This window comes from Symphalangus syndactylus, chromosome 21, assembly GCF_028878055.3.
Source record: "Symphalangus syndactylus isolate Jambi chromosome 21, NHGRI_mSymSyn1-v2.1_pri, whole genome shotgun sequence".
In the NCBI taxonomy this organism is placed as follows: domain Eukaryota; kingdom Metazoa; phylum Chordata; class Mammalia; order Primates; family Hylobatidae; genus Symphalangus; species Symphalangus syndactylus.
In genome coordinates, this window is record NC_072443.2 from 60,819,627 (window position 1) to 60,847,384 (window position 27,758).

At 37.9% G+C, this 27,758-nt stretch overlaps 1 protein-coding gene and 1 long non-coding RNA gene across 7 annotated transcripts in view; one reads left to right on the forward strand and one right to left on the reverse strand.

Annotated features, from left to right (window-relative positions):
* The window catches only part of LOC129471619 (uncharacterized), a 273,569-nt gene extending 259,766 nt beyond the window's left edge, over positions 1 to 13,803 (forward strand). The window contains exon 4 of the long non-coding RNA XR_010118650.1: positions 13,414 to 13,803. This is a non-coding gene — a long non-coding RNA (uncharacterized lncRNA). The remainder of the gene's footprint in view (positions 1 to 13,413) is intronic.
* The window catches only part of GRM7 (glutamate metabotropic receptor 7), an 879,282-nt gene that overhangs the window by 117,042 nt on the left and 734,482 nt on the right, over positions 1 to 27,758 (reverse strand). The window lies entirely within an intron of this gene.

The following is a 27,758-nucleotide window of genomic DNA, read 5'->3' on the forward strand; positions in this document are numbered from 1 at the left end:
CAAAGGGTTTTAGTGACTTGTGCCAAGATTCTAAGCTCAGTCTGATAAACTAGGCCACAGATGCTCATCCACTGTACCATATGACACTTTGAAAAGTCAACAGGCTCTACTCTCCGGAATGCTAGCCAGGTTCCTGACTGGAGCTGCAGATACCCACCTAGGAAATTTTGTACATTGCCCTTCTAGGTCATAAGGTTTCCCCTTCTTTTCTCTGTAGAATAAACTCCTGTCCGTCTTGTAGAACCCTCAGTTCTATTGGGACTTGTGGATTATGTATGTTATTCTATCATAGATACTGTACTGTGTGTAATAGTTTCACTAGTACACATCTGATTATGCTGGCAAGTTGATAACTAACACCTTGAAGGCTGAACTCCCATGTCATGCTTGGTGTCCCCTCCCATGCACGTCCTGGGTGTAGGAGATGCTTCAAGACAGATGGTTGGCCTGATCTGTAGTCAGCCAAGTGAGCAGGTTGAGCTCATCAGACAGACTCACTGGTCACAGTGTCAAACTTCATTGCTTCATTGGGTGCATTCAGTAAACGTGAATTTGGTGCCATTCAGCTTACATGAGTTCTGATTCAATTTCACTTTGGCCTAGCTTTATGAAAATTTTGCTAGAGGGATTCTAAGACAGCAACTGAATAAATTGCAGTATTTTGTTTGCAGTTAAAAAATTTAAGATACACGAAGCAGAGTTCATCTCCAAAATCTTCAATGGAGGGACATTGGATTGGTAGAAGAAACTACTTATGAGGACCAGAAGTCTCTGTCCCTCTTTAATTCTGCACACTGGTCTCCTTCATTCCCTCCATGGCTGCACATCATCCTTCAGTCTCCGTCCCCTTTAATTCTGCAGACTGGTCTCCTTCATTCCTTCCATGGCTGCACATCATCCTTCAGGACAGAGTCTTGAACAAGTCATTACCTCTGCTTCTCGTGTGTGCCTTTATAACATGTCATCTTAGCTAGGCTGAATTATATTTCCCAGATTTCCCTTTCCTGGATGTTTCCAGTTAAGGTAGATCACAAGAAAGACTGCTACATGGCATTTGGAGAGCAGGAGTGAAGCATTCACCATTTCTTAGTTAATGCTCATAGTTACCTTATCTTCTGGGCCTACAATCCCCCACTTTCCCCTGGAACCTCCTTCAGCTTCTTTGACTTACAGGCAACAGGGTGTGTGGTTAGCACCATGACATACCATCAAGGTCAGAGGAAATAACACGGACACGGGTTTCAGTCTGCCCTCATGGACTCTGGTTTGTCCATGGTCTCTTTCACTTTACATCCCTCTTCTAAACTTCACTGGCTGACTTGTGGGCTTCAAGTTCCAGTGTCAGACACCAAGGCAGCCTTACACATACTGTTTAACCAGTTCCTGCAACCACCTACAGGTTCTGCCTCCCTTCCTGAACCTTGGCTAAGCCTTCTTTGGGATTTCAGCTCCATCCCTGCTTCAAAGTATTCTCTACTCCACAGTGTCACATGCCTCTCCTTTATGGCACTTAACACAGTTGCAATTTTCTATTTGTGGGATTATATAAAGAACAGCTGTCTCCCCCATCTGACCATAGCTTCTTGAAATGAGGGCCATGTCTATTTCACTCATCATTGTAGCCTTCCCACATGATAATGCATCCAACTGATATCCGTAAAATGTTTGAACACTGAAAGCAGATTTGTTCACAGCCAAGGCAGTCTGTTGCATTTTGAAAGAAAAGGCATCACAACATAGAGACAATATGAAGGGAAGGCTCAAGACTGGAGTTTTGCTCGCCTTTTTATCCCATGTGCCTACCACAGAGTGGGTGCTTAATGCAAAAGTTTGTTGAATGACTGAACAAACTGACACATCTAACATCAACCCCTGGCTCTTTACAAACTCTGGTCCGCAGCTTTTGGGACAGGAATAGCCCTGGCATGGCGATTTGGGTAAATCATTTTGCCTTTCCAAGTCTCAGCTCTGCCATCTGAAAAATTGAGCCCGTGACATCTTTTTTCCCAGGACTGCGAATGCTGAGAGATAATGGATGTAGACGTACACTTATAAAGTCTGATGAGGATAGAGTTGTTGTTCTAGCATTTGCCCAGATTCACAAGTAGAATTTAACAACCCCATCTTCATGTATCTCAATCCAATCTATCGTATTCTTGCTACTCTTGATGTAAAGCCCACCAGGCTTTCAATGATGTCAAAACATAGCTGGCTGCCATGGTTATGCCTGTGTCAGCTTTTTCCATTATAAACTCCTATTTTCAGGATCTCAGTGTGTTAGTGGCAACTCTGTTGTTTCATCATTTTCTGTAATTGCTGTGAGCTACCACCTCCCTCCATGTGAAATTTCATATATTTTACTGGTCATAGCAGCAACAAAAAAACATGTCGCTTTGATCAGTGCTATTGTATTTCATTTGAGGATGCATCTTAAAAATAAATTATAAAGTAGTTCTGTAACTGGATATGGGTAGGAAAGACATGTTTAGAACACACAAGCATTTCAACACCATCGTGCGTCCCCTCCCCCAGCTGACAGGACTAATGCAAGTCACATTTTACAGGTGCATTCTGGTAGATGCTAATTTCATCCATAATTCTTTTGGCAGGGTCCACGTTTGTGTTTAATTAACTAAATGACTTGAGACATCTAATTCTTGTTGCTACTAATGTATCACAATTAGTGCAAATGGTAGCCATGGAAACCACTGGCTTCATCATAATTCCTAAAACAAGGATGGCTTACTTCTGAGCCCATGAAATTCTCGACTCTCCACAGCATACGTTTACGGTTATTGCTAAATTGAGATTTGGTCACTTTGGAATGTAATGTGTAGCTCCTCATTTCAAACAAATGTCATTATAAGGAGTCTGCCATTTCACTGATGTTTGCCAAGTTCCAATCATTCCCATATCCCTGGTAGTTATGTTCAACTAGGGAGATATTACAGTCTATAAAAATAGGTATGAATTCATGTGGGGTGGGAAATGCATCCCGTTTCTACAGTATAAAAAGGAGGAGATGAAAATCTGTGTTGGGCTAAGACTATGACACCCTGGAAATTAATTATTCACCCCCTCCTCTATGACAGGCTTTTCTCCCCACTCTCCCGTGGCAAGAATATTAGTTAGGTTGGTGCAAAAGTAATTGTGGTTTTTACCATCACCAGGGTCTGCTCTACCACTGGGAAAAAGAGGTACACTACTGAAATTCTAGACAAGGCTGCTCTAGCATAACAGGCAAGAAGATGGAGTTTGGTGCTCCCAAACAAGAGTTGCTAACGGTAGTTTATAATTTGGGTCATTTTAAAGCAATTTCTATACTCTATAACCAGACATAAAAATGAAGAGAAAAGTAACACATGCCACATCTCCACCAGCATATAAAAGTCATTTTGGAGATAAAGCCACACATGTATTTATCTATACCACATATATAATATTGGTTCTGGGCTCAAGTGCCTCACTGCCTGGTATGGTGTAACTATAAATTAAGACTGCTTCAAATATAAAATGAGGACTGCTGTTCTTCTCATTTCACTCTCCTCAGTGTAGCTTTCTTTCTGAAAGTAATATAGCTATGGCTATAAGTCATAATTCATCGAGACATTCACTTAATATTTAATCTTTCTAAAATCCTAAAACATAACTCTCTGTCCCCAACATAAATTGTATTTAGTTGAGCAAATAGATAAAATTCTTATTTTCTTTGCCAGATAAAATAGTGGAAATTCCAGATAAACAATGGATGAATTTTTAGTGTAGGTGTGCCCCAAATAGTGCATATTTTACACTAAAACATTATTTATAGTTTTATTTGCTAAATCTGGCAATGCTGGGAGCAAAATTTTTGTTCAGATAATGTTTCTTTCAGTCCTGAAACACTGCTAATGAGTCTTAACCATCTTTCTTATCTTCTAATTATTCATACGATTGGTGAATACTCAGCGTTCCCCAGAGGCCAGGCAAGTAAGCACGTGGACAGTTAGACTTGGTGAAGAAAGTCTAAGGAGTGGTCAGGATTTTTGGTCTATTTTCAGTTCACAGGCTGTCACTTCTAAAATAAGGCAAAGGCAGAATTTTAAGAAAAACGTCATTGGACTGCAGAATTATTTTGCCAAGAGTTCTCTCAGTCATCATGCCGAATTAAGGCCAGATCCGATGACTACTGAGGAAGGTCTACTTAGAATAGAAGGCACAAAAGGTTGTGGGACTGTTGACAAAACACAAAGCTTCAATAAGCCTTCCTTGTCCCAACTTCTTTATCAGATGGGCATTCCACTGGTTTCTTTAAATCTACCTTCAGTAAGCACCCCACACTGAATCTAGCCGTAAGTAGATTTGCTTCCTTCAAAATAGATCTCTGGATACTTCCACGTTCACTGCTCTTCCTCAGAAGACATGAGGAAAACAGGGCAGTTGACAACTATCCTTGCAGGACCGTCCCCTCTACAGCTTTTGAAGTCACCTCTAAAGTTTGCATTTTGTTCGAAAAATCAACTGTTACATTCTACAGTTTAGTATATAGGCCTGGAATGTCTTGGTTTTGGCCTTCGCTTCACTCCCCCAAGATGAGGCAGATCCTTCTATGCCAAGGCTGACCTTTTTCTGAAATCCGCCTATTTCTCCCTAACTTGTAAGCATACACAGTCTGACTTGGAGCCACTGTGCTGTCCAATTTAAACTTTTATTGACACCTGGCATTTGAGTAACATCCCAATTCTTCAATTTCATCAGTTAGGGCCAATTTAGTCTTCACATTATGTTGATAACCTAAATTGTTGGCAGGAGCTGTGTCACCACTAGAGAGGAGAAACTTGTCTTCAAATTACATTTAATTAACTTCATTAAGTACTACAGCATTTCGTGACACATATTTGCAAAATGGGGCGACTAAAATAAGCCTAGAGCATCTAATTTCCTGAACATCTCAGGCTCCCTTCCTCTCCTGTCCCATCTGTGTCTATCCTTGTCCTCTCTAGCATGATGGTCAAAGGAAAAGCCACCCACACACCCTCCATGGGAAGATAGAACTATTTTCTGAAAATAAATTCTTTTTTTGATCTCTGAACCTCTGGTGATAGAGACTTTCACAAAGCATCACTCATTAAATATTTACATTCTTCTAACAGTCAAGCAGTTGGCAGTTTCTACATGCAGGTCAATGCCTAAGGTCAACAGCACTGGACCTTCTAATGGCTTTTCTGTATTATCATCAGGAAGCAGTTGTTGGCACCTCCAGCCCACTGTAATTGTCACCCTTCAAGGTGTATTCTCCTAAAGGAGTGAGCAGATTGAGCAGTTGCTTGAAACTTCTGGGAAAGAGACGTACCTTTGTGTTGGCTGGTCATGCAGGGAATTTTAGGTTACAGTGAAAAGAGACTTTGCTAAAGGACATTCATCCAGACTCAATTTAATAGAGTCCACTCTTTTTTTTTTTTTTTTTGAGACGGAGTCTCGCTCTGCCGCCCAGGCTAGAGTGCAGTGGCGCGATCTCGGCTCACTGTAAGCTCCGCCTCCCGGGTTCACGCCATTCTCCTGCCTCAGCCTCTCCGAGTAGCTGGGACTACAGGCGCCGGCCACCACGCCCGGCTAATTTTTTGTATTTTTTTTTTTGTAGAGACGGAGTTTCACCGTGGTCTTGATCTCCTGACCTCGTGATTCGCCCGCCTCGGCCTCCCAAAGTGCTGGGATTACAAGCGTGAGCCACCGCGCCCGGCCAATAGAGTCCACTCTTAATCAATTTGTGATGATTGGGTTCCTTAAAGTCACAAATGGTAACAGAAAATAAACTACCATTAAACACAAATAATAATAATAATAATTAAAAAAACCCAAGTTGTCTTATTCCTTTAAGCACTTCGAGAGTGGTCACATTTTCTAAATGTTCCTTTTGTCATTTAAGCTCATATTTTTGATTGCTTGAAATATTTTTGGCTAACTAGACACAGTATTTTTCTTTTAACAAACACGTAATGGCACTTACTGAATACCATGCAAATTCCAAAGGTAAAAGAACTGACTAAATATTAACTAATTTAATGATCACCCTAACCCTACCTAACATTATTTCTCCATGTTACAAATAAAGAAACTGAAGCCCAGAATGATGAAGTGGTTTACTAAAACCTCCAGCTTCTTTACGCAGGAGGAGTTTTGGTTCTTGGCTCTAAATAAAATGAAATAAGAAATGAAAGTAATGATTATATCGGCCAACAGTTATTATGCACTTGTTTGCCTGCCTCTGAGCTAAGCCTTCAATAATTCTGTGCTATAAGTATTTCTAACCACTGCTCCTCCAACTGTGTATGAAAACTCTAAGGCACAAGAGGGTTTAAAAGATTTGCCCAGAGTCTAAATTTGCATCCAGGCACAAGAATCCAGGACTAGCACTTTTAATTGCAACATTTGAAACCCCTTCCTCCACATTGTCCTGAGCTATTTATTAATGGATTGAAATTGTTTTGACTGACTTAAAAACAAACCTTATTCTTTAATAAAGGTCAACATTTTGAATAGTTTGTTATAGAGACTTCCCCAAGTCCCCTCCAAACTCTTTCCTATCTCTAAGATGTTAAATGTCTTGATACTTGTGCTGTTGTTTTATTCATAAGGCTATATCGATGCTGTTCATTCTGTCTCGGAGTTTTCTGTTTCATTTATTTACCTTCCGTACTGTATTTTGCTTCCTTTGTATTTTCTTGTTTCTTTTGTTTGCTAACAATATTTTTGTTCATTCTGTCGATCTTTTGCTTTATGGCGTCTGGGTTATTGTTTTACTTAGAAAGTTCTTCTGATTCCAATGCTTTTCCAAATTTGTGTTATATTTATGGAATTTTTCTCTTTACTTTTAGCTGTTTTATCTAGGTGTAGTTTCCCTTTTCTGCAAGACATGAAGTATGGGTTGAAATTTTTCTCTCTTCCATAATGGATATCTAGCACACCCAACACTATGCATGAAAATAAGAAAAACATCTTATCCTCATGATTTGCAAAGACACTTCTATTATAAACCAAACTTTCTCATATGCATGAGTCTGTTTCTATACCATATATTCTGTCCCATTAACCTATTTATGCCTAGTGTTTCATTATTGGAACGCTAAGCTTGTGGGAGTTATTTATATCCTACTGCTCAAGGTCATTGCCAAGGTCTGATTTTTCACACACACACACAAAAATTGCAACCTCCAGCATAAATGGGTTAAGTCATTTATCCATCCACACACCAACATCACTAGCATTCTAATTATGCTAGCTTTGATATATCTTGCCATGCAATGCAGTAAGTCACTAACACTGTTTTTTCAAACTTGTCTTTATTATTTTCTTCTTCCCGATTAACTTTAGAATTATTAGTTTAATTCCATTATAATTCTTATCAGAATTACATTGAATCTATGTATTAATTTAGAACTAATAATCTTCTTTCCATCCAGAAAGCACAACTTTCAATTAATTAAAAATTTTCAGGTTTTTCATCCTGAAGTCATTTATCACAGTAAAACTGAAGTAAATCTATTATCTGAGGTGGAGTTTCTTTTCATTAGTTTGTAATTTTAGGATTTTCCATTGTGATCAAAAGATTGAGGCCTTTTATATGTCTTACCTACTTTTTAAGAAGTTTATTATAAATCCAAAGAAAAGATCAGCTATACATATTTGATTGTTTTAAAAAAGCAAAACATACAGAAAACAACTGCATGATTCACTAGTGAACGAACAAACACTTGAGGGTTGTAGCAGGAAAGCTCAGTGTGTCTGGAGTCATGAAAGATAGCTGCACAGACAATGAGGAAATTAGCCGGATCCTGATGGACTTAGGGAAAGTTTTGAGCAGTGAGTGAAACCATCTAAATATTAGCTGGACCAGACACAACATGCACTCCAGATTAGCGTCCTGAGATTTAACATTTCATGAAAGATAGGTCTAAGTTAGGTGTAGGAAGCACAAGAAGCATAGATTTCTGCACTTGAAATTATTCTAACAGTAAAGAAAACTTCTTTGTCGGGGGGCAGAAGGGTGCATTTAGTGTTTAAAGAATTGTGTAGTTTTCGTTTAAGAAGCTTCAAAAATGTGTGCAAAATGATGCCGGCAGTAAAGTCTATTAGCATGAGACATTCTTTTGTCTACTTGGAAAGGAAACTTGTTTTTTTATTTGACCTTCAAATAAAATAATTTCTAAATAGAGCATTACTGAACATTGCAATTCAGGACACTTCTAGTAGCATACTGCCTACTTCAGATCAACCTTTCTACTGAGGACAACTAGAAACCTGAATAACAAAATTAAAAATATATCACTATGTATCTACTTATCTACTATATATGTGTGTGTGTTTATATATGTAATATATTTATAAGTATTCAAGTATATATATATGTAATATATTTATAAGTATTCAAGTATATATATGTTATATGCTTATATGTAATATATACTATATATACATATACACCCCTACACACATAAAACCTTCTTCAAGGCATTGAAGAGTTAACAAGACAGAAAAGAATTACAGGGAAAAGATACCAAGCCAAAAGAAAAATCAGAGAGAGGCAAGCCTGGTATTTTGAGTAGTCCCTCCTCCTCTCCTTTCTATTTTATTTTTCCCTAAGAGCCATCTGCTTATTCTGGAAAACCTTATAAAATTCAGGCTTTGGTTTGAAACCTCAAAGGGCCATAAGCTAAGAAGACTACATAGAAATATACCCACCCTCATAAAAACCAGCCTTATTCAGAAGCAGAAGTCAGTTTTCCACAGGAAAAATATTATCCACTACCTCAAATTATCCATATAACCTATTTTATACGGTATTCAGCAGGTATTCTTAGGTATTCAAGGTGATGTGATTAAAAAGAAATAAATGGCAACAAATTTAGAATTTAGTGTAGAGGTTTTAATGGCAGAGTAAACAGAGCTCAAGAGAAAATGATCAAAACCAGAAATGTGTGGAACTGTAAGGGAAAAATAAGTAAGCCATTTTAATTTACCTAAACTTTCAGTCCGAGTAGAAACTGAAAGTGGGAATGGAGAAGTAATATTTAAATAGATAATGGCTGAGAATTTCCAAAACTCATAAAAGATGATGAAAGACAGTGACGTACAGATTTAAAAAGTGTTACAAACTCTAAGGGAGGAAGAATACACACATATACACAAATATTCATGCATATGTACATATATACTCACGTATGCATACAAAAGAGATGAAATATTGAAAATAGGTAAAGAAAAAAAGGCGTATCACTTTCAAATAAAAAAGAAACTGAATTCTCAGTAAAAACAATGTAGTCAAAGACCACAAGATGCCACCTTTAAAATGTAACTAAATTTACAAACACTGCCCAAAGGGTATGACACAGATAGAATAAAAACTGAAATCAGATCACAGTTGGAAATGGAGAGTCAGAAAGAACAAATAGGTGGATTAATACAAATGAATCTATTTTGCAATAATACTGACTTTCGGGTTTAAAGTGTATGGCACAATGACATACAAATTAGGAAGGGAGTTGACTAAATTACTCTTTTAAAAGGCTAGCATTATCAGAAAATTGATGAAAGTAATAATTTTTATTAGAATTTAATTCAAGAATGCCTGTAAATTGTAATTGTCAGAGTAACTAAAAAAATTGTCCAACAGGTTAATGTGGAAGAGAAAAATGAACCAATTATATATTTGCTGAATGTTTATTTCTTGCTTTCTATTGGATTGATCAAGAATAACAAACTCAAAACCAAAGTAAAATATTAAGTTTACTGACTAGATTATAAAATCAAACCCAACTATATGTTTTAAGTAGAAGAACACAATTGAAAGGAAAATGCTAGAAAGATATTCTTCTTGAACTTGGCCATTTCCTGTAAATCCATTTGAGGAATGGGCCAAGATTGAAGATTCTGGGTTGTTCCTTGCAAGTGCATTCTTCTCCAAACTACAGAGGGATGGTGACTGGAAGTGGGGGAAAAGGGCACCTCTGGGATGTTAGTGATGTTCTGATTATTTACCTGGGTGCTGTTTATCAGAATATTACTATTTATTTATTTATTTAGAGACAGAGTCTCACTCTGTCACCAAAGGTGGAGTGCAGTGGCATGAACTCGGCTCACTGCAACCTCTGCCTCACGGGTTCAAGCAATTCTCCAGCCTCAGCCTCCTGAGTAGCTGGGATTACAGGTATGCACCACCATGCCCGGCTAATTTTTGTAGTTTTTAGTAGAGATGGAGTTTCACCATGTTGGCCAGGCTGGTCTCGAACTCCTTACCTCAGATGATCAGCCCGCCTTGGCCTCCCAAAGTGCTAGGATTACAAGTGTGAGCCACTGCGCCCAGCTGACATTTTTATTTTTAAAAAATCCAATGACTACCTTTATGGTTCAGGCACTTTCATTTAACAACTAATTTTTAAATTAACATTTTACACAAGTTAAACAGTGGTATCAAAACTCCTACTAAAAATGTTTTCGCAGAGTTTCCCTATACCACAACTTACAAGATACGGTATGTTTATCAGTCAAAATATTACAATGTGAGGTCTTGATGTCAGAAATTGAGACTTAGTATCTTTGGAAATAGTTCAGAAAATGCTATCATAAGATGCTCATCTGGAAGGGGCCTTAGAGAGGAAATTAAGGCCCAGATTATCTAACTTCCACAGGAAGGGGTCATATGTGTTCAGCAGAATGCTCAGAGATATCTTCCCTTGTTGTTAAAGCAAAATGTCAACGTTCTGAAACTTCTACGGGAAAACAACTCTGTATGCTGGGAAGATGTGAGAATTTTCTTCTCCACTTCCCTGCCCTGGGAGAAGTGGTACCTTATGTTTATCTTCTGAGTGTCAGGGATGAATAATGCCACATATTTAGAGTGTTCATCAAAAGCCCAGCCACCATCTGGGCTGGAATCTAGCCACCTTTACAAATGTTTTGTCAGCTGTAATTGAATCTTGTTGAAATATGCATGACATATGTATGTTAGGGCTAGAATTTTGAATGCATAGACTAAATCCTATCTAGCAGTTTGAGAAGAGCAATGGAGGGAAATCTCTTATTGATAAAATAAACCAAACACTTTTTCACTATTTATGTGTTTACTATCCAAGTAAAACCTTATTAATGTGGTAGCCACTGACCCCAAATTCATGTCCATTGAGACTAAGTGAGACAAGTAGAATTTAACTTAAGTCATGAAAAGTGTTTCCCAGGAAAACTCGAAGGGTAAATATCAGGGAGATAGTTTTTAATGTCTTTACATAACATAAATATGTTAAAAAAAAGACTTGGAAACTATATATTCATATTGCTGATAATTATATGTTCATATTATCTGCTCATTAAAGCAGCTCATTAGTTTACTCTGCAAAAGTAATTGGTTCAAATTACTCTGCAGAGTTGAAAGCAATGAAATCCTGCTTCTTTAAAGATAAGCAATGGATCTTTCACTGAATCTAATTGGTCCTCTTTATAAATTAATTCAAATTCATGCAGTTTTACTGAAGCTGTTTTCAAGAATTCTTCCTTGGTGCCCAAATTACTTTTTCTCCTCTAAAATCTAATTCTTCCCAGATATTAACAAATATGGATGGCCATTTCCCAAATCTTTACTAGTTATCCTTCCAAAATCCCTTTTAACCTTCATGCTAATTCTTCCCTCTGATGCCACGCAGAAAATTCTGAACCTCAACTTCATGCCAGTCCAGTGTTTGAAGACAGCCATTAGGTCTCTTCAGCTTCCTTATCTTCTCCAAGTAAAATATATCCCATTTCCTCTGTGAGTTAAAGCTTAGTATTTTCCTGATCCGCCTAAACATGGCTGTGCACTGTAAATCCAGACCTACCCTGATTCCACTCATTCCTAGGAGGTTCAGCTCAGAGTTTCCTCCTCAAAGGCAGGGACTCATCTTTGGCTTCTCCACATCTTAGCCCAGGGCCTGGCATAGGAAATACATATTGTCCAGTGGTTTTAAGCACTTTATGATATCTCAATTTAATTCTGAACATAAACTCCAGGAAGTAGTTACTACTGTTGTCACACCTATCTTATAAATGAGACAGAGAGGTTAAAGAAAAGTGACTAAGGGCATGTAACCCAAAAGTGGCGAGCTGGTATTGATGCCTTTGGACTCTGGCTCTGGCATCCATGCTCCTAACTGCTGGGCTACTTTCTAGCCATTCTACCATGCTATATTATTAATACTATGACAATAGAATTACTAACCAAGACTTTCAGAAGGGTGTGAGAAGGCATCTAGCAAAACCATAGAGATACAGGAGAAGTCTGAGAGGTCAAAGGACCTCAACGTAACAAAAGTCAGAATCAAAATTCTGGGCTACTGGTTTTAAGTCCATAGTTTTTCCTATTATATTCTTCATGAGAATTGTGAATTTTTACAGATTTGTTCATAGATTCTTAAAAACATGTATGATTTTTGTATTCTCACACTATGAATTAACTTCAATGTTCCACATCTCCAGATTTCTCTTTGCAAGATGAAGCCGTGGATTTCTACCTTTAATGGGCATATGTAGATCACCTGGGATCTTGCTAATATGCAGATTCTGATCTGGTAGGTCTGGGTGGGGCCTGAGAGTCTGCATTTCTACAATGCTCCCAGTTGATGCTAATGCATTCAATCCATCGGGCAACTTTTATGAGCAAGAACAGAGCTATTCTAGTTGGGCTCCAGTTTCCTTATCCAGTTCTTGGGAAGCTTGACCTCAATATCACAAAGGCCCATTTCAGCTCCAGTAAGTCTATGACAACTGTTCCTGTTTCTCTCTGGCCTCTGTCTTCTATATCTTCTTGGCTGATTGTTAGGCATGATGATGATAGGTGGTAGCAGTGGAGACAGGGAGAACAGAGGAATGACAGATATCTTGGAGGAAGCACTTGATACAAAGCCACTTCTTGTTTCATAAAGAGTCTTTCGCATCCCCATGTATCCTCCCTAAATTCCTTGTTTCTCACTGCACATAGTTTCTCTACCAAATTATAGGCCCCTTGATACAATAAGGCAACAGTTTCATATAATAATTATTAGCACTCACTATGGGCCAGGCACTGTTCCCAGGTATTTAGGGGACAGATTCCTTAAATCTTTTACAATAATCCAAGAAGGTAAGTACTATTAGCATCTCCACTTAACAGGTGAGGAATATGAAGCTCAGCAAACTTAACTAATGTGCAGAAGGTCTGAAATACTCACATACATTAGAATTAAATTGGATGTGATCCATGAGGTAAGACACAAGGCTTTTCAATATATTCTGTAGCATCACTTAGCATATAAATGCTATCTAAATATTTAAGGACAGACAGAATACTATTGGCTCAGCTATGCCTAGGGAACCAAAAAAAATTATTATACATTAACTATCATTTTGTTGCTATTTGTTCTTGTTTTTCAGTTGGTCAGCCCAGGATGGCCAAAGTAATGTTTTCGCTACCATATCCTGTTGGTTGTAATTTTTCACTCCAATGCATAGTGTGATGACTACGGGAAAACCAAAACTAAAAACAAACATCTTTCACCTCTAAGAACATGTGACCTTGGGGATTATCAGGAGGCTGTGGAAGCCTAAAATTTGGACATAATGCCCTGGATCATGAAAATAAGAAACAAAATCCCAAGATGCTTCCTTTGGATATACCTCATACCTAATCCATTTTGCCACCTTTGCAATAGCTGATGTTTTTCCTGGTGTACTTCTTTTTGTTAGGTTAATTATCCATGGAAAACTAAAAATTGCCTCCAAAATTGTTTAATTCTAAGTAGTGATTTCAGGGCCATAGCTATGTATTTTAATAGAAATGAAAACATAAATGAAAAATACCTTATGACACCACAGCGATTAAAAAATCCTATCAGGTTGTGTCATCGATAGAGTAATTACTTTGTTTAACTAGTCTGGAACCAGTGACAGCAGGGCTGCTGGCAATGCCTGGTAATGAGCTGTCACATCAATTGGTGTTGGGGGGTCCAATTACTTTAAAAAGCATCTCTATTATGGCTAATTCTTTACTCAGCAGACAATTCATGAGCGGCTTTGCACATTTTTAAAGAAATGATTCCAAGAGATAACTGCCCCCACTAGGGATTAAAGTCCTACGCTGCTGTAGACTTAAAGTTTAAGTACCTTTTAGTCCAAGGCAGTTAACCAAGAATTCTTCCAAGTGCCCTAACTTCAATAAGACAGACGCTCAAAAGTACTTGTTGAATGACCACCCCTCTTTCCAAAATGGAAAAAAGAAAGTTAAAATGTAAACATCAAGCACAGGAAGGCACTCAAGTCTGTTTAAGTAAAACCACGTCAACCAAGAACCAGCATCAAAACCTTGGGAATCTATTTGTCAGAAATACCCAGCTATGAATGGGATGGCTACATCCAGAACTTAATTCTGTCTAGTATCACTTGTTTTATTTTTCCTTCTTTAAGGGAGTGGTTGTCAAAGTAGGTTTCTAATGTTGGCTGGTTTTACTTTAAATTTACCACTCACTCCAAGTGGGCTTTTGATGTCACTCCATGATCATACTATATTTCTAGCCCTGCATGCTTTTATTCTCTAGGTGATGATTTCATCCACTGTCCCCTCTCCTCAAAAGCTCAACATCTCCTTCCCTGGCCTTCATTTACTCCATTTATATCTCATAGAACAGAAGTTTCTCCACCAGCTTCTAACCCCACATTCACTCACCTACCTATACCTGTGCCTGCTCTTTTTTTCCTCCTGCTAATGTGGAGGAAAGGCTCATCTTCTGTTCCACAAGCTCTTCAAGTTTCACTTGTGGTCTAGAGCTCCTCTATTCTGCCCTGTTCAAGAATATTGTTCCAGCAATCTCCACACCCACGCTGCAGCAACATTATCCCTCTCTACTGGATATCCCTATCTATATACTAATGCGCTGTTATTTCTCCCAGCATTAAATTTCATTTATTTATGGACCCCACTTTCCTCATGATCTAAAATGTGACTTCCCTGCTTCTCTATAGTGTTGGATGTCTACATCATTTCAAAGAACAGTGAATTACTGACTTAAGTGCTTTTGTTCCTCATTTAAGAACAGTGAATTACTGACTTAAGTGCTTTTGTTCCTCATTTAGAGGCTCTATCTTTGGTCCCTGTAAATGTTCTTTCTTGCCACTTTGAGGAGTTGTATGAGGGATGCATGCAGCAGTAGAAAGTTAAGTGTATAAAATGCTACAGTAACTAAAACAGCATGATGCTGGTACAAAAACAGGCACATAGACCAATGAAACAGAATAGAGAGCCCAGAAATAAGGCTGTACATGTATTACCATCTAATCTTTGACAAAGCTGACAAAAACAAGGAATGGGAAAAAGACTCCCTATTTAATAAATGGTGCTGGAATAACTAGCTAGCCATGTGCAGAAAATTGAAGCTGGACCCCTTCCTTACATCATACACAAAAATCAACTCAAGATAGATTAATGACTTAAATGTAAAACTCCAAACTATAAACACCCTGGAAGACAACCTAGGCATTACCATCCTGGACATAGGAACTGGCAAAGATTTCATGACAAAGGACTCCAAAAGCAATCACAGCAAAAGCAAAAACTGACAACTGGGACCTAATTAAACTGAAAAGCTTCTGCACAGCAAAAGAAACTATCAACAGAGTAAACAGAAAACCTACAAAATGGAAGAAAATATTTGCAAACTATGAATGTGACAAAGGTCTAATATCCAGCTCCTACAAGGAACTTAAATTTATAAGAGAAAACCCCATTATAAAGTGGACAAAGGATGTGAACAGACACTTCTCAAAAGAAGACCTAAATACAACAAACAAGCATATGAAAAAAAGCTTAATAGCACTGATCATTAGAGAAATGCAAATCAAAACCACAATGAGATACCATCTCACACCAGTCAGAATGGCTATTATTAAAAAAGTCAAGTCAAAAAATAACAGATGTTGGCAAGGTTGCAGAAAAAAAAAGGAATGCTTATACACTGTTGGTGGGAGTGTAAATTAGCTCAACCTTAGTGGAAAGCCATTCCTCAAAAAGCTAAAAGTGGAATTACTATTTGACCCAGCAATCTCATACTGGGTTTATATAAGGAGGAATATAAATCATTTTACCATAAAGACACATGTACATGAATATTCATTGCAGCACTGTTCAAAATAGCAAAGACATGGAATCAACCTAAATGCCCATCAATAACAGAGTGGATAAAGAAAATGTGGTACATAACACACCATGGAATACTATACAGCCATAAAAAAGCATGAGATCATGTCTTTCGCAGGAACAAAGATGGAGCTGGAGGCTGTTATCCTTAGCAAACAAACTAATGCTGAAACAGAAAACAAAATATGTTGTGTTCTCACTTATAAGTGGAAGCTAAATAATAAGAACTTATGAACACAAAAAAGGGAACAACAGACACTGGGGTCTACTTGGGGGAGGGTGAGAGGAAGGAGAGGAGCAGGAAAGGTAACTATTGGTTACTGGGCTTAATACCTGGGTGATGAAATAATACATACAGCAAACCCCTGTAACCCTTGTTTATGTATGTACAAAAGCTTCACATATACTCCGAAACCTTAAAAAAAAAAAAAGAAAGCAAGCTAAGTGTGCTTATGAGCTCTGTGAGTCTGCTGAAATGATGGAACATGACAAGCTGTCCTCATTCACCCACCGCCAATTTTCTCTGTGCAAGAGTGGCTATTTACTTTGGTTACAAGATAAAATTTATGTAAGTGGTTGAGCCTAGACTTAGGAGCTCTAGTTTCAGAAAAAATGAAACTATATATATTTCTGTGTTTTTTCCAAGGCCAGGAGTAGTTTTGTCCTAAGACAACAGTGATCAGTATTTTTCGCTTTTGTTTTGTTTTGGTTTGGTTTTCATTACACTCTTTAACTACTTTATACTTTTCACATACCTTACTCTCTTGTACTCTTAAAACTTATTGAAGACTCCAAAGAGGTTTTACTTCTAGGTTGTAAATATCAGTACTCACTGTTGGAAACTGAAACAGAATCACTATTATAATACTTATTTAGTGATGCAAAGGAAGATAGCAAAGATAAAAGCATTGCATATTAATAACATCTCGGTAATAGGATAAAGTTAGTTCTGGCCTCATGGACCCCCTGAGATCTGTCCTAAAATCAAGTGTCAGTTTGTTCCAGAATATGAAAGAGCAGAACCACAGACACAACTTGGAAAGTAAAACTTACTTGCCTTGGTTTTTATAATACCTGAATCTGGAAATCTATAAAACCTGTTAAGATACTAGCAAAGCTTTCTCAATTTTGATGAGCTTATTTTCTTTGTTTACTGACTAATATCTTCATCTGCAATATAAAGTGTTACCATTTTTGTTGTGTGTAATCTGTCTAGATAATAAAGATTTTGTTCTCACCAGAGTGGCTTCTATGCTTTACATTGACATCATTATGTCCTTGATTATTAAGAAAACAATGCCAGGTGCAGAGGCTCACACCTGTAATTGCAGCACTTTGGGAGGTCAAGGGTGGTGAATCAATCACCTGAGGTCAGGATTTCGAGACCAGCCTGACCAACATGGCAAAACCCTGTCTCTACTAAAAATACAAAAATTAGCCAGGTGTGGTTGTGCATGCCTGTGATCCCAGCTACTCGGGAGGCTGAGGCAGGAGAATCGCTTGAACCCAGGAGGCAGAGGTTGCAGTGAGCCGAGATCGCGCTACCGCACACTCCAGCCTGTGTGACAAAGAGAGACCTTGTCCCCCCAAAAAGAAAGAAAAAGAAAACAAGCAGTTTCCTCACTTATAAAACAGATAAGGTATTCCACAATTGAATGATTTTCTATGCTTATTTGTGTGTTTTACTGTCATATCTTAACAGTCCAAATCACCCACCTCTGATTTTTTTTTTTAATTTTGCTTTCATCTAATCAGATTTTTAATGTACAAAAAACCATAAAGCTTTCAGGACATCTGTTGCACCTAAAACTGTCTTTGACATTTCATAGAGGGTTCCTGGAAAATCACAAGGATTTGTTCTTTAGTCTTATGAAAAAAGAGGAGCTAGAAGTCATCTGGTTCATTTGCTCTGTTACTACTATGAGTTTTATGGGAAAAGTCAAATTAGAAGAGTTGCTCAGCCTTCCCTACATAAAATTTGCATTGAAGAATATTAATGTAAATATTCAGAAATTTTATTCCTTAGGGGAAGTCCCAAGAGATCAGTCACTGTCTTCACTGCACATAATGTGTTTCTATTTGTCAGAGACTTGGTTATGCTTTGTCTGATGATGTAGGCAACAACAGTATACCTCAGACATCAGTCAACATGGCCCATCAGCCAAATAAGGCCGATTACCTGTTTTTTTTTTTTTTTTTTTTTTTTTTTGAGACGGAGTCTTGCTCTGTCGCCCAGGCTGGAGTGCAGTGGCGCGATCTCTGCTCACTGCAAGCTCCGCCTCCCAGGTTCACGCCATTCTCCTGCCTCAGCCTCCCGAGTAGCTGGGACCACAGGCACCCGCCACCACGCCCAGCTAATTTTTTGTATTTTTAGTAGAGACGGAGTTTCACCGAGTTAGACCAGGACGGTCTCGATCTCGTGACCTTGTGATCCACCCGCCTCAGCCTCCCAAAGTGCTGGGATTACAGGCGTGAGCCATGGCGCCCGGCCTACCTGTTTTTATAAAGTGTTATTGGAACAGGGACAAGCCCGTAGATTTACATATTATCTATGGCTGCATTTGCACTACAATAGCAAAGTTCAGTAGTTGTGATGGAGATGTTATACCTCGCAAGCCTAAAATACTTACTAATTGGCCTTTTACAGAAACATTTTGTTGATGCCTCATACAGTGTTATCATCATACATAATTTTAGTTATTATTAAAATGCTTACTTGGCTAAAACCTCACTTTTTAAATTTAAATCTAGCATTTTTTAGGCCAGTAGATTTCAACTGGGGATGCACATCAATGTTACCTATGGAGTTTTATAAAACTGCAGTTTTCTAGAATCTACTGCAGACTTATGTAATCTCTCTACTTGACATTCTTGCTATATTCTTAGTATGCTAGGTATATTATGCCTCAGGATTATTATGTGCTATGTATCAAGATATTTTCTCCTGTGAAAATTATGTTCATTATTTGTATAAATCATATATAGCGTTCCCTCTGTTCTTTCTTTGAAAATAGCCTTAATCATTATTCTTAGAGACATTTTATCAAAAACATTTTCGATTGTTTTTATTATCTTGTTTTGCATGCCACAGAAACAACTACATTTCCTTGTCAACTGGATTATTCTTGACATAAACTCTCATTAGATCTTTCACATTTGCAAATTGCCAATAATAAAATAACCACAGCCTTTTGAGTCTTTGTCATCTACAGATAGCTTTTGTTTTTCTGTGACTCTTCCCTGAAAGCTCTGCAATCAGGTATAAACCCTCTTATGGCCCTGAGGAGAAGGATTGAATCAGAAGGCATCATTTGGGCAATTTTTCAGATGATACCAAAATTTTCAGATTTCTCTACTCATGATATTGCTACCCAAAAGTCCAGTGGAGCAAGAATTAATTACCTAGGACTGAATGAACTAATGAAAGAGATTTTATTGCATTATTTGTTTGTAATATTTATTGATGTTAGCCTAATATCCTATGTTTTGATTAGATAAGGAAGCACTTTTCTATCTTCTTAAGCCTATCTATCTTCTTAAGCTTTTGATAATTCATAACAAAACTGAAATGAGACATTTGCAAAGGAAGTCTGATTTCTACTTTTATCTGGACTCTCCTACCTTCAATTCAGAAACTCTTATTGAGTTCCTTTACTTTACATGACAGAATACGTATTTGTATGGTTTCAATGTATCTGTCTTCCTTTTCTACCAGAACGTAATAGGAAATATTGGTATGCCTCCAAAGCCTTGCCTGGTATATGATATTTTAGGATGATGTTCTGTTAATCAGGTATACTAAGCCACATGTAAGAAAGTAAGATGGCCTTTTAGGAAGCGTTTGCAAGAAAACAGACCAGGTACCTGGCTTTACAGGGTCTGAGCATTATGGGTATGGAATGTCATTTTCCAGCAGGTCAAGAGTGTTGAGGTAATTTGAGAACATTGAGAAGGGAGAAATTTGCCCAAATTCATAGATAATGCAGGGGAAACCTGGTAAAATTTCTTGGACTTGGCCTCCTGGCCTTTGAATAGCAAATGACAGAGCCCTTAAAAATCCAATCTGAGAATCCTCATGAAAACTTCCAGCAAAGCAAACTTAAGCTATCCTCTATAATAAATGAATGCTTGTTCCACCTATGTAAATAATCAGGCTAGGCCTAAGACCAGTCTTATTTTATGATCACAAATAACCTTTTTTGAGATTATTTTTGCTCAAAAGGACCAAGACTATAATAAGTATAATACTAATGACTAGTATCTCCAATGGAAAGTTATGCTTTTTTTTTTTTTTAAGAACAAACCCTTCTAAGTTATCTAATCTGTTCTCTTTCATTACCTTTGAACAATTTTATGACTCTGTAACTTGTAACTAATTTACAGTAATAAAAAATAAGTCCTGCCTATAGACAAAAAGATAAATTCTACCCAGTATATTTAGAAAGTCCAATTGACTTCTCTGTCCCCTATCCAAAGGCAAAAACCAATTTTGTGTCTATTTGCACATTCATTTCAGCATTCTTTATTCCATACAAATGTGTGCTGCTTTTATTTCTCCTTTGAATTGGCTGTAACATCTTCCTTGTGTTCTCATTAAAAATTAGTTATATAATAAAATCCTAAACATGTATTAACATTTTTAAAAAATTACCTCCAAAGTTTCTTTTCAAATTGTCAAATTAACTTGAATCTCACCTCCCCATATGATTGAAACCTATCACAAATACAACAGTAGGAGGAAAACAAACAAAAATCCTAACATTCCAGATGTTTGTTAGGAGAAAAATGATGGAAAAATAAGCACATAAGTCATACAGTGTATTTGAAGGTGATAGTGTTAGAGAGATAAATATAAGTCACCAACTCTGTGAGCTGCTGTTCTGGAAATTTAACTCGCTTGTACAATTTTTCTCTGGGACGTAACAAAACCTAGAACAATAACCCTTGGAAATCCTCAGTGCTATTTATGGCCTATCAAGGGTCCTGATCTCTGTGACTTGTTATAAAACAAACAGTAGAAATTTGGGGTCTGGGGGGGTACTAAGACAACAGCAACAACAACTTTCAATAAGTGACATACTGTACCAACTAGTGATAACCTTCCTCCCCTTAGGTTACAGAAGACAGCCTCAGGCATGTGGACTTGAGTGCTTATTTGACGGACTGATTTTTTTTTTTCCTCATTAAACGAGTAAAGGTGTATACTTCACCATGTGTGCCTAGCTCTCTGGGAAAGAAATCTAAGCTCACTGTATCAACTGAAAAGAGGCAAGTTTGATTGAAGGGCATGTATCTGGGCATTAGTGCAATATTCAATGGTGATGGCTCTAACTAACTGGGCAGAATTTATTTTTTAAGTACAGTCTACATTACATATTTGTAGGAAATCAGAAGCCTGTCATTTTCTTTACCATTTCTTCTAATAAAATGAGTTTATAAAATATCACTTATTCTGTCAGTAGATGCTTTGCCAACCAGAATAACCTACAACTTTTAAAAGCTTAACTTACCAACTCATACCCCACATGCCAGAAAGCCTCTGGAAATAGTATAAATGGCTAAAATAATTACTAATCGGTGGTAGTGATGGCAGAATCTCCTGATTTTATACAAGACACATCAAAGAACAAAACTTGCAAGCTTCAAAGAATTCCTCATTGACTACCAGCGTACGTTAGAGAATTCTAACTTCTAAAAAAGTAATTTCTTCTGAAATAACTTTCTTTATTATGAAACAGTAACAGGCAAATTACCTACAATCACATCTTCATAAAGATTTCTATTCTGAGAACTACATTTTCTGGAAATCAATGGAAGGCTAATTATGCCCGAGTAGGCCCTGATGCTGAAAGCCTGGGCGCAGGGGAGAGCACAGAAGAGATGTGGATTGTTTGCTCTGTGAGATGGTATCTCTCTTTTGGTGGTAGACATACACATCTGTAAGTAATTACAGAGAGAAGCATTCTGACTTTCAGTTCTTTCATCTCTGTAGATGATAATCGGAGAGATGGATACTAAATTAATATGAAGAATAAAACACGAGAAAACAGAAAAGAGCTGTGTTAAATTGTGGTGTTCATTCTACATCCTTTATTTCACAGGGTGTAAAACCTGATTCACAACTGTTACCTGACTAGGGGAGGGATGGGGAAGCTTTCTTCAGAAGAATGGGATGCCTCTACTTTCCCTGCCTCTTCTGTGTGCAGTTCCATTCCAAGGGCATCAAAGCCAGGGCTGCTCATAAGCATCATCCCCTTATTTACATGCTTTCCCCTTATCCTGTTTTCCCAAGATAAGTGTTTGCTTAACAAACAGAATGCCTTTTTTTTTTTTTTTTCCTGGTAATATGTGTTCCCTGGTGAGCCTTCCTGAAAAGTTGTGTGCCATTCACTCTGCTGGTTTTCTTTGCAACATTTCTTCCTTCCTTCTTTTCAGCATGGCTTATTGTTCATTATTCTTCCTCTCCTTGGCTGCAGAGATGGACACTGATTAGTCCTATCCAATGAACACACGGCATCACCCTGGCAACTACCATTGGTCAAGGAATGACATTTCTTCCAGTTCATTTCAAGGAAACTGACAGGATAAATTTATTTCCCCATGCTTGAGAGTTAGGGTCTCTCTTTCCTATCAGACCGAAACAAAGAGGTAAATGGCCCCAGTTGCTCCAGTAGCATATTTTGAGCATGAATTCTTGGAGACACTGACCACATAGAACCTGAATCCTGACTTCCTATACATGAGAACACACACATCTCCTTGGTATTCAAGCCACCCTGAGCCAGGTCTTTGTTCTTTGCAGCCCAAAACATTTTAAATAGATAGAAGATTTGGTGCCTCTTTTCTCCTAAGCATTGAGCCTCAGAAGTTTATGTCGAGTAACTAGATCTCTGATTGAAGGGTTCGAGTAACTAGATCTCTGATTGAAGGGTTATCTATTCCAATCTTGTGGAGTTATTTTCATTTATTCATTCAACATGTACTTATTTACTACCTGAAGTTTACCAAGAACCTTGATGAACACAGCCAGATAGAACCCCTGTCTCTCTCACTTATGGTCCAATGTAGAGGTTCTTAAGGTTTGTGGTGCCAAAGACCTCTTTGGAAATGTGGTGAAAACCGTGCACCCCTTCTTAGAATGCCTTTAGATGCATAAGACAAAATGCACAGCATTACAAAGGAAGTCAGAAGTCAGACATATTGAATGACAGTAATCAAAATGCTTTAAGAATGTTGACAGTTATATATACATGCTTCTCTATTAATGCCTTAAATAACAAGATCAAGGCAGCAGGTTTAATAACCAGCATAATTATAATGATGAACATAAATGATATTTTGAGACAGCCGCAACAAGCGTAATGTGATGGGAATCTGTGAGTTTTAACATGTGCAAAGACCCCATGGCAGGGCAAATCATGACAAGTATTAGGGATTGAAGCCTGTGTGGCTGTATCACTGAGAGTGGCAATGAGGAATATGAATAAAGTCGCACTGGTAGACGTTGGCTATCTGTTTTATTTCTGTCTTTCTCTCTCACACACCTCCCACCCCTAAAATAACTTTAGCAAGAGAATTGTGTACAAAATAGCAATAAAATAACTGTATAAAAGAAATCACAGATGTGGCTTTTGAAATGAATGTGCCTATCCATCGATTCAGTTAAACATAAATTTCCCCAGAGATGCTATACTCTCAATTATAATAAACTTTGGTTAAGATGATATGGGCAAATTATAAGGCATTTTAACAGGTAACGTAAAGTCATACATTAAGGAAGAACTGTTAAAAAATCCATTTTGTGATGGGGAAACTGCTGCCCAGAGAGGAGGAGAAGAATACCAGAGGGCACACAGGTAGACGGGCAGAACTTACCACAGCCCTGGCTCTTTAACTCTATTTCACTATACTCTGTTGCTTCTAAATACCCCGTTCAACAGGACAGGCATAACTAGGTCATTTGTGTTGCTTACCAAGAGTTTTTATTGACAACTAAGAGCTCTAAGGAGAAATCCAAATAGAATTATCAAATTCTAAACTTGTCCCCCTGCCAGCCCCATCTCACCACCTCAACCCCTGGGATCTAGAATGAGAATTTTATTTGGTGTGTGTCTCATTTATTCCACATTTCTCTGTGATAAAGAAAATCCATTTCCCACTAAATTAAAATTGCTTTTTCATCCTAACAAACACTATACCCCTGGTACACACCAGAATAAAAATAAATTGATTTTTAAGTATCCACTGAAAACAAAACAAAAAAAACAATAAGAAGCATAAAAATCATGGTGCCTCTGTGTGCCTTTTGAACAATTTAGCTATGAAAATGGATGCCTATCCTGCAGATAGCAATTGTGTCTATGATGGCAATATCTTTGGGCAGTTTAGTAGCTTCAGTAAAAACTTCAGTCTCTCAGATATTTTGCAGAATGATGCTAAATGATCTGTTTGGTTGAATTGTTGCTAAGGTGATAAGATAGCTAATGAAATAAACCACTGTATCACTCAAAAAAGAACAACTTTCAAAGGGCCTCAATAGCCTATGTCCTCACTAGTAACCCCACCCCCCACGACCATGTACATCTGAGTCTGAAAACCAAGCATTCTATTTTGTGCTCCTGAATCAACAGCAGGTAATTGACAGCCTTAATTAGGGCTTCATGATTTCAGGTTGTCATTAAGCCACCTGATTTTCAGGAGTATAAAATTCTTTGTCAGTTAATCTTATCTGTCTTTCTGACAATCCCCCCTCCATGATAAAGCTGTAAAATACTTTATCAGTCATATAAACACTGCCTCTTTCTGCAATGTTTTACTAGCTATAGCGTGGACATCTTTCTTTGGATGCTGAGGCAGGCACAGATGTCCCTATGTCAAGCTCTGGATATAAAAGCAGAGACAAACACCTACTTCTGAAACCCACACCCATTTCTCATCACTCAGGATACAGGGACTAAAGCTTAAAAATATTTCCACAATATATCATCAAGTGATCTTCTGAACCTCTTTGGGGACCTACAGTAGTCAGGGTGAAGTAAATGTATTTCAGTTTTATGAAAAGAAACAGACTAACAAAAAGATATTTAAAATTCACAGTGTTGAATTTTGTATGGCAAACATTTTACGATAAAAAATCAAGAACTAAAAATAATGGAAACGTCAATATGTAAAGACATCAGGGCACTCTCAGTGCATTATGGGAAACATAATTTGCATATATCCCATTAAATGAAATCAGTTGCTGCCACTGATGATAGGCCCCTAGGAAGGTCACTGAGATAGAAGTCTCTGTTCTCAGATCTGTATAATGAAAGGGCTTAACCACATCATTTCTACATTCCCTTCCAGTTGAAATATCTGAGTAGAAATTCTCTTTCAAGAGGAATTTATAGAGATTTAAGAAAAGGATTTAAGTCCCTTCATCCTTGCCCTTTGGTCTCATTAACTATAGATATCAAGATATCTTTATATCATTATATTCAAGCTTGTAGTCCTTCTGGAAAGAAATTCATATCTCAAGTCATCAATGGTCCATTTTTAATCCACCAAAGTCAATTACTGATTATTTCACTATTGATGCAAACACTTATTTTTTCATCATGGAGAAGCCCTTCTGTGCTGTCAAGAAGTATCTGTACCCAGCCCACTTTGAAGTGTACCTCATTAAACACAGAATTGCCAATAGGATTTTCAAAAGCTTAAGCAAAGATGGCAATTTAAAAAAAAATAATTTTATAATTGTTCCAAGAATTATAAAGTCCTACTTTATTTTCTTATAAAGGATAACTTCAAGACCCTTGCAATCAACCCTTAAAAGTAAGAGATTTCTTTCACTGATAACTGATAAATATTTTAAAGAAAGTTTCTTTGCTCTATTATATGGTTCCGAGTCATTGTATCTTTGCTGGGGAGAATGCTGGATAAATGGGTTAGATATGAAAGCTGAGTCTGCCTGTGTTATCAAAGTACAGGTTGTTTGTGTCAAAGTTCATTGTGGCAAAGATAGTGCTCACCAGATATCCATGTGCTCCTCAACCTCCCCCAGGTATTCTCTAACTGTTCCCCTGCTCCTGCAACCTTGAAGGACATGTGTCCAAATAGCACAGCTAGAGGATAGAGAAGAGCTGCCCAACTTTCATGAAACTTGACTTTGTTACTCACCACTGAGATGTGGGGATTTATCTCTTATTGCATCATACCTATGCATCTCTACCTTCCTTATCTGCAGTATGTCAGATTATGATGACTGAAGAAGAGTCCTAAGATCCAGAGATGCTTCTAATTTGCATGCAAATTTCACTGTTTGCCAGGAAACAAATACCTGTATCCTAGGGTCAAGGAATTTGTTCCTTTCATCTTCCTGAGAATGAAGCTTTCCCTCATTCTCTGCTCATGTAAGTAGGAAATGGGATGAGGAGAGAAACCTGCCTCAAATGTAACAAGTGATCTGCTGTCCATCACCAACTTCGCATATTCCTCATTTATGATGTGTCTTGGTCAACCTGGGATTATGCTATTTCCTAGCCAAGGCTTCTTGCATTCTTGGTATCTGCCACCCCTATGGGATCTATTTGTTGAAACTTGTAATTATAACTTCTAATATCATCCATGGTCCTAGCAAAAAACATACTTTAAGATCTTATCCTCATGAAAACAAACAAACCAAAAATGAGCCACACCAAGAAACAAAGGGACCCTGGATCAGAAGCCTTTTTATGTGCACTATCTAATAGATGGAAACCTCATACCCTTCACGTGCACAGTGACCCCAGGATTGATGTGCTAAATCCAGTATATTCGAGTCTGGTAATGGAAGATGATGCAACAGTCTGCTGGACTGCAGCGGTCAGCAAACTATGGCCCATGGGCAATTTATAGCCTGTTTTTGTGTGGTCTACAAGCTAAGAATGGCTTTCACATTTTTAAAAGGTGATATATAGTTTGGATATTTGTCTCCTCCCAAATCTCATGTTGAAGTGTAATCCCCAGTGTGGGAGATGGGGCCTGGTGAGAGGTGTTTGGGTCACTGAGGCAGATCCCTCATGGCTTGGTGCTGTCTTTGCAATAGTGAGTGGGTTCTCACAAGATCTGGTCATTTAAAAGTGCATGGCACCTCCCCCCACTCTCTTTTGCTCCTCGCCATGTGAGATGCCTACATCCGCCTCGTCTTCCACTATGATTGAAAACTTCCTGAGACCTCCCCAGAAGCAGATGTTGCCATGCTTCCTGGAAAGCCTACAGAACCATGAGCCAATTAAACCTCTTTTCTTTATTAATTACCCAGTCTCAGGTATTTCTTTATAGCCAAACAATAATGGCCTAATACAGAAAATGTCACAAAACCAAACAAGCAAACAACGAGCACATCACTGTAATAATAATCTCCTCACTATTCTGAACTTTTAAGTTTCCTCTTCTTGCAAGATTACTGTCTTCACCAGACAAACATTTAAAGACCCCCTCCGTTGATCCTATAACCCTCTCCACCTACTACCTGGGTCCTCACAGCTGTGCATGTGCTTTACGAAATCATGATGGTAAAACCCCTTGAAAGCCTTTATTATGCTCACAGAAGCTCTCTCTCCTCCCA